Raw genomic sequence first — 11,053 nt, 5'->3', positions numbered from 1 at the left:
CACGTTCCTGACCTTATTTTCCTTTGTTTAACTTTGTTTAGTTGGTCAGGACAAGAACTGGGTGGGTAGTCTATGTTGGGTTCAATGTGTTGCCTGATATGGTTCTCAATTAGGGGCAGGTGTTTGACGTTTCCTCTGATTGAGAACCATATTAAGGTAGGCTGTTCACACCGTTTGTTTGTGGGTGATTGTCTTCCGTGTCAGTTTATGTACCACACGGGACTGTTTCGTTTTGTCTAGTCTGTTCCTGTTCGTGCGTTCTTCGTTTATTGTAAGTTCTCATGTTCAGGTCTGTCTACGTTGTTTTGTAGTTATTCAAGTTTGCTTCGTGTTCGTCTTGTCTAAATAAAATTCATCATGTCTTCACAACACGCTGCATTTTGGTCCGATCCATGCTCCTCCTCAGACGAGGAGGAGAACAACCGTTACAGCTAGTCATTATTAGCCTGGTTCTGTATGGAATGCAGGTACATTATGGGACACAGGTCAGGTCATTATATCCGTGCAGTGGCGAAAAATTGATGCAACCAAATCATGTGCTGGTTCCATCAACTAAATAAGCCTTGATCCCTGCTTTGGTATAGCTCAATTGAGTCTGTTGTATTAGTGTTGCACTCACAAGTTACGAATGTTAGTTGTTTCCTTCTTCTCGTCGAACAGAGCTCGCTCTGCGGCGCGTGCAATCACCTAGAGAGAAAGAAGAGACATTTAACATCTCCTGTTTTGGACTAAACTCACCTTACAAATGACTGGCCAAACAGAAGACTTCAAAAAAAATGTCCTGATCCTAATGTATGTGCCATCGATGGGGGTTGAGAAATGAGACATTTGTTGTTTCTTTAACAAATGGACTAATAAAGTTGTATTGTACAAACCCAGTTCTCGTGAGATTTCTGCTCCTGCTCAATGATCTGAGCTTTGTAGAACTTCTCGGTCCATTTCAGCTCGTCCTGGATCTCCTTAACGCGCTGCCTACACACCTTGACCTCCTCCTCTAGGGCCTTGCCGTCCATCTCCGTCAGCCGGTCTTCCTTGTTGGGGCGCTCAAACTCCTCCTTGGTCAGCTTCCGACACACAAATTAAATCAAACTATTTAAAGACCATTTGAAAACCTCAAACCTCACAGTAAAAGAATACAGTAAAAGACAAGGAAAAATGTTTTTCTTTTACATGCTGTGGAACCATGGAGAACAAACCCTACTATGGTATTAACACATGAACTGCACTGCTTCTGATTCCACTTACTGCTGCAAAGTGTTCTCCTTCTGCTGGTACATCTCTGTCATGATGTCATTCTTCTGCTGCAGGGTCTTGTACTGGTTCTCCAGGTGGTTCTTGTCACTTTTCACCAACAAGATGTCATGCTCCAGCTTCTGAAATTGCTCTGTGGTGAAAACAAGTTGATAGTGTTGAGAGAGAAAAGGCAGTGATGCATATCAAATTCTAGTTGCTGGGACATACCTTCCAGCTCTTTCCTGGACTTCTCTTCATTCAGCAGCTTGGTCATGAAGCGATCGCGCTCTTCTTCCACAACAGACAGAGTGGTCTGGACCTGTGGAAAGTTCTTCCAACAGTTAGTGGAAGAGTTGACACACTTCTTGGTTCTGTGGCGGTTTTGGATGATGGTCTGCTTGTCTGAAACAAATAATTGTAAACACAGTGACACGTTTCAGGAAAGTAGGCGTATGTCGCGCGTTATACTTCACAGGAGAGGCATTTGAATGCATAACTATCAAAATGCGTTTTTGGGGGCAAAATGCCTTCTGGTACGTGAACTTCCATGTGCCTTAATAACAAACTTGTATGCCATCTGTAAATACGAATAAAGATGGTAAACTATGAGCAGAGTTAGTTTAGCCACGGAAAAAGGAAGGAACCTTCCCTCTAGCCATGATTGGCTGAGATAATGGATGAGCTGGACGCGCCATGAAACAAGTTCGGATTGGTCTGCCATGTAGCGCACTTCTGTCTATAACATGAGCTTCTCAGTATGTGTAAGTAACCCTTTCTAACGCAGCTTTTTTGAAAGATGCTCTCCACTTTTAGGAGACCCAAGTTTTGAAATCAGTGGACTGTCCGGTGGAAGCAGAGTATGATAGCTAAGGAGATGGAGAAAATTCTGTGGTTTGATTGCAAATATGCAGAGGCAGTCGAAAATAGAACACATAGAAGGCTGTTGTATAAAACACCTGTCTCCAGAATACATCTTCAAACTAAGAGAAACCATTTTCAGATATAAGTTTCTAATTTTGTCAGAAAGTAGTTTTCTCATTGCAAAATAAAGCATATTGTTAGCTAGCTAACAATATGCGTGAACAATGCTGAATGGCTATAGACAAAGAAGAGCTCTCCAGTATGGGTTACAAGTTTATCAACTTTCAAAGCAGAATTACTTTCCCATTGTTCCTCAACTGTAGTGTATGATATACCATTTTGATGCTCCGAGTCTCTACTTTAATCCAATGTAAAAAAACACAATTTCAAATTTTGCTACATAAGACCAAATCACATGACAGTATCCTAATCAGAGAAGGCTGGTGGGAGGAGCTATAGAAGGACTGGCTCACTATAATGGCATAAATGGAACGGAGTCAAGCACACTGTTTCCATGTATTTGGTTCCATTCCAGCCATTACAAGGAGCCCGTCCTCCTATAGCTCCTCCCACCAGCCTCCTCTGATTAGGACACCGTGTCAGGTGACTTACCATTAGAGGCTACCCCGTTAGCAACAACTCCACCTTTCAGGTCATCGCAGGCCTCCAGGTCTCCTAGCAGGTCAGATAGAACCTGCCAGAGAGGTTGAGAACCACCAATTGATACATTACACTTTTCCCCTGGAATCAGTCAAGAAGTATTTTTTTGGAACATAATACAGGTGACATGTTTCTTTGTCATCAGGGTGCATTTGAGAAGGTGTGAACAGGAATTGATGTGTGTAACAATATCGTAACGTGTAAAAAAAACTCAACGTTGTGGTCCTTCTGAAGGAGGGAATCCTCCAGGTCTTTCTGGGACTTCTGGTAGACTTTGATCTGCTCGCTTGTCTCCCTGTGCTTCTCCTCCCACAACTTGGCAGCATGGTGCAGCTAGGAAATTAGGTCATCAGGACGGTACAATGCAGGCCCGCATGGCCAATGAGTCCTACACAATGTCATGAGGCTTAAAGTGTGAATCGTTGTTCCATATTGGTACTCACCGAGAGGTTCTCCTCCTTCAGGGTGGCAATATCCTTCTCCAGAACCTGGACCTGGACATTCCGGGCATCTTCGCGGAGCTTGGCTTCATCCATCAGAATGGTAGACTACAGATTTAATGATAAGGATAATTAAAAGGAAATAAACACTTTACATTTGATTGTTGCAATGTTAATATATTTTACATATTTTCATTGGGCATGTTCACTTATATGACCTATACCTTCGAGAGTGCATCCTGGGTTTTCTTCTTGCTGCGCTTCAACTTCTCAATGGTTTTGTCCATTTCGGACATCTATGGGCAAAGATAATGATAAGCATAATGACAACCATCTTTCTCTGTCCTCATCAACGAGCCATCCTATTTAGGATAGTAGCTGGCTAATAGTAGCTGCCTATGCTGTCTACATCCCGAAAGCAACTACTCTCTAGGGTGTCTCTCTCTCATTTGCAGGCTGTCCCTTTCTCTCTGTCTGCCCGCGCAAGTCCATGCAGCTGTAGGTGCAATGGATTGTGGTCATTTTAGTCAATTACCACATTTTCTGCACTAAACTATGTGGAATATTTATTTTCCTGTTGAAAACTACAACGTCCCGAAATATGTGCTTGAGAAACGGCACATTGAGCTCACATAATAAACTAACTTAATGGAATTCAAATAATTGAACCGACGTCAGAGAATTGGTTGTTCTGAAACATTTTAATTACAGCTAAATCGCTCAATACTACTCACCATATCTTCATGTTTTGCAGTATTGGCCTGCTCTTTGTCAAAGGATATGGCGTTATAAGTTATTTTCCTCGTCCAGGCGCTCATTTTGTCTCTCCATCTCTTGCACAATATTCTATTGGATAGAAAAAGAAAATGCTTAGTCAATTTAAACACTATGTAGAAGAAAAAAATAATAAAAAATCAAATAATTGTCAGCATGACAATGACATGTGATCAAGATAATATTTCTTAGAGACTCACCTCCAATTCCTGGATCTTCTCCAGAGATAAAGTGACAGATTTTTCAGACAGCTTTTGCTTTTCTTTAAGTTCTTCGCCCTGAGGGGAACCCAGTAGAAATATACTGTCAAAACATTATGTCCCTTAATTCACATTGAACTAAAAAGTCTGGATCTTAGTCAGTGAAAAGTCTCTGCAACTTACCTGTTGCTGCAGTTCAGCAACCTTTTGGAGTATCTCCTTCTTCTCTTGTTCAAGCTTTTTCATCCTGTCCACCATCTCTTTTTCAATAGCGAATAAAAACCATGACAAGAGTATGAAATCAGACATGGTTTACACATGACAAGAACACCAGCCTGTAAGCAATATGAATGAGGATTCACTATGCACCCTAAATAGCCAGAGAGAAGAACTTACTTAGATATGACTTGCTTTTGACCTGTGAGAAGGAAAAGAAAAGTGGCAGCAAACAGCCTCCTCAACGGTAGCATACAATACATCATAGAATAACATAAAGCAATCAGATTATGAAATTATGAAAGCAGTAACTGTGCAACAACGACTTACAGATAGAATGCTCCTCCAGAAGAGGAAGCCGATGACCCCGGCACCTGCAGTGACCAGCACGGGTTCACAGGACTTGAAGGCACCTCTCGATCAACAACTTGAAGGCACCTCTCGATCTGAGACCCAGATATAGGAAGAACGGATACTGCTAGTCTGGAAAGTGAGCCATTTTTTAAATGAGGAAGAGGACAGGCAAATGAAGTTGCCAACAAGATTCAGTTTCAATGTAGCCTAGCTAGCCAGCCATGTGGCGGCCTAAGACTTGACTAGCCAGCTAGCTACATTGTAGCCAACTACTTACATATCAAAGTACAAGACAGTACAAGACAGACAGTTGATCAGATTCTGTCATCAGGGGCAAAGTGGGTAAAGGGGTTGTTTCTTCCGAATCCATCGCTACTGTACGTTACTTTGACAGTTGAGCTGGTTATCTAGTTAGTTTGGCTTGTGACTTGCATTACAACTCGTTTGCGTAAACCGTGAAAATCCTCATTTCACCAACTGATCAACTTAGTCGACTACTGGAGAGGATCCTTCATCGTGGTTCTCTTTACCCAGGAGAGGACAATATGTACCTATCTTTCTAGCTACTATAACCTAAGCTTGAAGGTTAGCTTGCCAATGCTGGCTCTGCTTCGCCAACAACATGTCTACTAGCCTCCTTTTAGAGTTCTGAACGTGATTACTTTCTAAGCAAAACGCACAAAGCCTGGTAAAACGAGCGGGGGTATCATTTATATCCCACTCAATAAGCAAAACACCGGCTGTGGACACTTAACTTCAGTCTACACTTCACTAGAACAAGTCAACAAAAAAATGGGAAAGGATCACTGAACCTGGGCTGCATTCAGTACGTTTTTACGTTCTGGAACGTTTAATTTAACGGAAACGGTGCTGTACTCAACTACCAGTTGAAAAAAGGGGAAGGGTTGGGTAACGCTGTCAGCATGGCAAATGCCGCCCCCCAAATAAAAATAATACATGCATTGTCCCAGCAATAATAAAATAAGTATGAATACTTGAGTCCTAAGCACTACATGCAGGCAATTAGTCAATTACAATAGGAAGGAAAGCCCATTCACAAGAGAGAAATACATGAAGTAACTTACCATAACACCATATATTCCAAGATACTCATAAAACATGGTGACGAGACGACCAGATAAAATTACTGATACGAATGATGAACCACTCTGCTCATCTTCATGGAAATCAGTGACAGGAGGTGACTCCAGAGATCCTGGAAATACAGCACAAGCAAATTAGGTTAATGCATACAGTTTACATCTCACCACAATTTCAAAAGTAGGGAAGTATAATGAACACCTACCTGAGGGAGGGTGATCCATGTCTACGCTAAGTCCCATGTCCAAGGTATTTTCAGACATATCCCCATCTTTTGAAACATTCAGAGAGGTTCAAACAGTGAGTAAATGTTCATGCATTGCAATCTAACTGGCATTGTCAGGAAGTGTATTTGTTCTGTCAACAGATTACTATTTACTTTGTTGTACTTCTTGGGCATTTCTTAAATACAGCTTATTCTGCAAACCAAATCTCCAGGCATTATTATCATGTCATTAGCAATGTATGAGACTTTCCAAATATTTATTTAACAAAAGGTTTTAATCCTCCTATACTCTGACATGAACATAAACTGAAAAAAGCATTATTACCTGTGTCAGGGTGTAGGTGACTGCCCACTGCCATGGGAGCACTGTTTCTGGCCGTTGAGTACTTCTGACGCAGGGTGAACACCAGTCGTCCAAGATGGAAGCTTCCTCAAGAAACTCACCAGCCTCCTGCTGCAGGTCAGCGTTCTCATGGGCATCCAGCATCCTCTCAATCTCATCCAGGATTGGGGTTTCAGAGGCTTCCAAAATGGCTTCCAGCACCGTTTCAATGTCCTCACTGATGTTTGTCTGGGACCGCCGGGCAGCCTTCAGCTCCAGGTCAAAAAAAAGGAACTCCAACCTAAAGAGGTTCTGAGGACCTAGAATCTTTTGGAGGCGCTCCATATCCTCCTCCTTGCAGCGGTCTCGCAATAGTGTCAGCCTCAACACATTGTCACTGTATTCCGCCTCTTTGTTTGGAAGGGTATACAGAACTTTATCTTTAAGTGAGGGTGTGTGGCTTTCAGCATCATTTTCAGTCTCATGCACCTCAGGTTCTATGTCAATAGCCTCGTCGTGTTGGACCACATCCAACACATCACTGGATACAACATCGGTTTGGGTTGCTCTGACCCAAATTCAGATAGACTTTCTGTGTCATTTTCATCAGTGTGCTCAGTTTTGGATGAAGACAATACTGCTTTTTCATCCTCTAGCAACTCTTCCTCAATCTCTTCCCCCTCTAGGTGTATTGAATCCTCCTCCTCTATGGGGGGTTCTTGATGGCTCTCTTTCACCATTGTGTTTTTACTTGGATCTGGGACCTTCTGGTATGGTTCTCGAAATAGTCTGAAAAGCTCTGTACCACCCTGTTTAAATGTATTCTCTACTTGTGAGAAATCTATTGACTCCTCTTTTTGTATGGGGAGTTCTTCAACAGCTTGTTTCTGCTCTGATTCGTTAATTTTACTATCAAAGTCTGAGAGCATGTCTGTCTGTGAGAGCTGTTTAGGGACTGGGCTGTCATCTTCTGTAAGATTCTCTGCTAAAGCCTCAGTGTGTTCACTCGCCTCATCAGCAGGAGGTGTTGAAGGTTCGATGTCACCTTCTTCGGATTCATCCTCAAACTGCAACGTCTGAGAATCCTCATCAGGTACTTTGACAGCATCCTCACTGAAATTAGAGTCCGCAGGTTCCTCAAAGATTAGCTCAGAGGAAGTAGAACAGCCAAATAACTCCTTGGGTTCTTCAATTTTGGGAGGCTCCTCTGGTGTAATCTCACCTTCGTCATCATCCTCCTCGTCATCTACCTCTGAACCGGCAACATAAGCTATTCTTTCCCCACCACTGACAATGTTAAAAACGGTATCACCAAATGCAGACCACAAGTTATTGTCCTTGGAGTCCTGTTTCTGTGTATGAGGTACCTCTGATAGACTGTCTTCCTCATCTGTCTGATCAGATTGCGGAATGTTCTCGTGTTCCAAATTAGAACTTTCTTCAGAAAAAGCCAGCAATGGAGTTTCCCTGAGATGATAATCACTTTCCTTATCCTGCTGATATTCAGTCTTGTCACTTTCCTTGTCATATGGAGTCACCTTCCAAGTGTCCTCATCATTGGAAGTGACAGCATCAAAAGTTATTCCAAGTGTGATTTTTAACTCAGGAATAGGTCTGCCTTCTGAAAAAACATCAGGTGCATTTTCTAACTCAGGATCATCTTTGGAATCAGGTTCTGAGGGGGTTTCTTTGATCTCACCTTCCTCTGGTTCAACAACACTGTACGGCACAGAGTCCTCTGTCCTCTGCTGATCTTTCTGAAGGTAATTTTTGATCCTCTCAGCTGTGGTCTCAAGTACAGTGTTAGATTCCACTCCCTTTGTGTCAAGAGTTTCAGGCTGAGGCAGAGAGGACTCTAAAGCCTCAAAATTTCTCAGATCATCATTATCTGGAACCTCTACAACCTTATCAATGTCCTCAGGTACATCCCTATCAATCTCATAATTTTCTAACAGTGTCACTTCAGGTGGAGGCTCATCCACTTCCACCGTGGTGCTCTCAGCACTTTTGTTTAGGTACAAAGTCTCTGTGGTTACTTGCACAGAATCCTCCTTGTCTGTTAACAATAAAGAGGAACCTAACAGTGAATCAATGTCATAACTGTCAAACTTATCGTGTCCAGTGTCAAAGCAAACAATGTCGGTTTCCTGAAAAGAAAACATTGTTTGAGTCATACTACCTATTTCAGAAAGAAGTTCAGTCATTCCAGATAATGTTTTAAGAGATGATGCATTGGTAGTAGTGAACTAGGCCAACATCTATTTATTGACTTACCTCAGCAGGAATCTCCAATTCTTTTTCAGTGTATATGTGATTGATTACGAGTTGGTCCTTATTGAAGTAACCAAAGCGGTTACCAACCCATTGTAAGAAATGGAAACAAAACAGAGAATGAAACATGTTAACAAAACAGAAAAAGCTTCAACATTCCTTCTAGACTGCAATGTTATCACATACAGTACCAGTAAAAAGTTTGGACACACCTACTCATTCAAGGGTTTTTCTTTATTTTCTACATTGTAGAATAATAGTGAAGACATCAAAACTATGAAATAACACATATGGAATCATGTAGTAACCCCAAAAAAGTGTACAAAAAAATATCTAAATATATTTTATATTCTTCAAAGAAGCCCAAATAAAATAAAATTTTATTGGTCACATACACGTATTTAGCAGATGTAATTGCGGGTGTAGCAAAATGCATGTTGTGTTGTTGAAACAGAAATGCTTTTCCAACAGTCTTGAAGGAGTTCCCACATACAGTATGTTGAGCTCTTGTTGGCTGCTTTTCCTTCACTCTGTGGTCCAATTCATCCCAAACCATCTCAATTGGGTTGAGGTCGGGTGAATGTGGTCAAAAAGCCCTTACACAGCCTGGAGGTGTGTTGGGTCATTGTCCTGCTGAAAAACAAATAATTGTCCCACTAAGCACAAACCACATATCACTGCAGAATGCTGTGGTAGCCATGCCGGTTAAGTGAGCCTTGAATTCTAAATAAATCACAGACAGTGTCACCAGCAAAGCACCCCCACACCTCTTCCATGCTTCACGGTGGGAACCACCCATGCGGAGATAATTCGTTCACCTACTCTGCATCTCAGAAAGACACGAAGGTTGGAACCAAAACTCTCAAATTTGTACTCATCAGACCAAAGGACAGATTTCCACCAGTCTAATGTCCATTGCTCGTGTGTCTAGGCCCAAGCAAGTCTCTTCTTCTTATTAGGGTCCTTCAGTAGTGGTTTCTTTGCAGCAATTCAACAATGAAGGCCTGATTCACGCAGTCTCCTCTGATCAGTTGATGTTGGGCTATGTCTGTTACTTGAACTCTGTGAAGCATTTACTTGGGCTTCAATATGAGGTGCAGTTAACTCGCAGCAGAGGTAGCGCTGGGTCTTCCTTTCGTGTGGCAGTCCTCATAAGAGCCAGTTTCATCATAGCGCTTGATGGTTTTTGCGACTGTACTGTTCTTGCCATAATATGGACTTGGTCTTTTACCAAATCTTCTGTGTACCACCCCAACCTTGTCACAACACAACTGGCTCAAACGCATTAAGAAGGAAATAAATTCCACAAATAACATTTTAATAAGGCACACCTGTTAATTGAAATGCATTCCAGGTGACTACCTCATGAAGCTGGTTGACAGAATGCCAAGTCTGTGCAAAGCAGTCATCAAGACAATGGGTGGCTACTTTAAAGAATCTAAAATATATTTGATTTGTTTAACACTTTTTTGGTTGCTACATGATTCCATGTTTTTTCTACATTGTAGAATAATAGTGAAGTAAAACCCTTGAATGAGTAGGTGTGTCCAAACTTTTGACAGGTACTGTAATTTAATATTAACTCATACTTACACTCCCTGCACATATATTTGTCCTTTGGCCTGAGAGTTTATAGTAGACATATATAGTCTCTCCTTTTTTAAATGACAGAAACCGACAGTCTGGTCCGGTGAAATCGCTGAAAGCTTTGCCCCGGCACAGGAGCACTGTGGAGAGGAATGATTCAAAGATCAGTTTCACGCCTACCAAAGATTCCAGCCCATTACCTCAGCGTCCACCCTATGTGCCCCATGCACAATCAGGGCGTGAATAGAATACACATCACTAAAGTAAGCCTTGTTTTATCTGCTTCTCTTTTTACAGAGCCAGAGTATCCAAAAGGAAAGCCAAGCATTAAGGCTAAATATAATATTGTTTTTGTCTTGATAAGGTAGATGTAAAAAGAGAAGAACTTGCAAGCAGAGGGGTTAATGACATGCCAGTATTTTATGTCAACAATAGCTAGCTTTATAGCTAACCAGGCCTATAATCCATCTTGCAATTTGCTTCCTAAACCAACACAGAAGTATGATATATTAATGGTCAGTTTAGTAAGTAACTATAGTAGTTGATTACAATTAAGCTCACATCTATATTATTGTGTGTAGCTAGCTAGTTAGTTAACTAAGAAGACTGCCAGATCAATTGGCAAGTTATCATGTAGTTAGTTAGTCAATGTTCACAAGTTTGGATTAGCTATGGGCCCTTGTGTAGCTTTGCCTTTGGGTTCAAGAAAATATATAGGCCAAAAGCTTGTTTACATGGTGCAATCTACTAATGTAGCTACTACAGAAACACAGTTATTATAGTTCCAGAATTTGGCAACTTGTCAGGC

The 11,053-nt window shown here is 41.5% G+C and overlaps 2 long non-coding RNA genes across 2 annotated transcripts; both read right to left on the bottom strand.

The window, feature by feature from the left end:
* Window positions 1-4,371: 4,371 nt before the first annotated feature.
* LOC120023140 lies at window positions 4,372-4,787 on the bottom strand. Its single transcript, XR_005472672.1, has 3 exons — window positions 4,715-4,787; window positions 4,565-4,586; window positions 4,372-4,428 (listed from the first exon to the last, which is right to left on the bottom strand). It is a non-coding gene; the product is annotated as an uncharacterized LOC120023140 (long non-coding RNA).
* A 3,655-nt stretch (window positions 4,788-8,442) lies between these two features.
* Window positions 8,443-10,370, bottom strand: LOC120023596. The gene is made up of 3 exons (XR_005472716.1): window positions 10,252-10,370; window positions 8,662-8,718; window positions 8,443-8,534 (listed from the first exon to the last, which is right to left on the bottom strand). It is a non-coding gene; the product is annotated as an uncharacterized LOC120023596 (long non-coding RNA).
* Window positions 10,371-11,053: the final 683 nt, after the last annotated feature.

This window comes from Salvelinus namaycush, chromosome 28 (genome assembly GCF_016432855.1).
Source record: "Salvelinus namaycush isolate Seneca chromosome 28, SaNama_1.0, whole genome shotgun sequence".
Taxonomy (NCBI): Eukaryota; Metazoa; Chordata; class Actinopteri; order Salmoniformes; family Salmonidae; genus Salvelinus; species Salvelinus namaycush.
The sequence above is the reverse complement of the archived record's forward strand: the minus strand, read 5'-3'. Positions and strand labels throughout refer to the sequence as shown.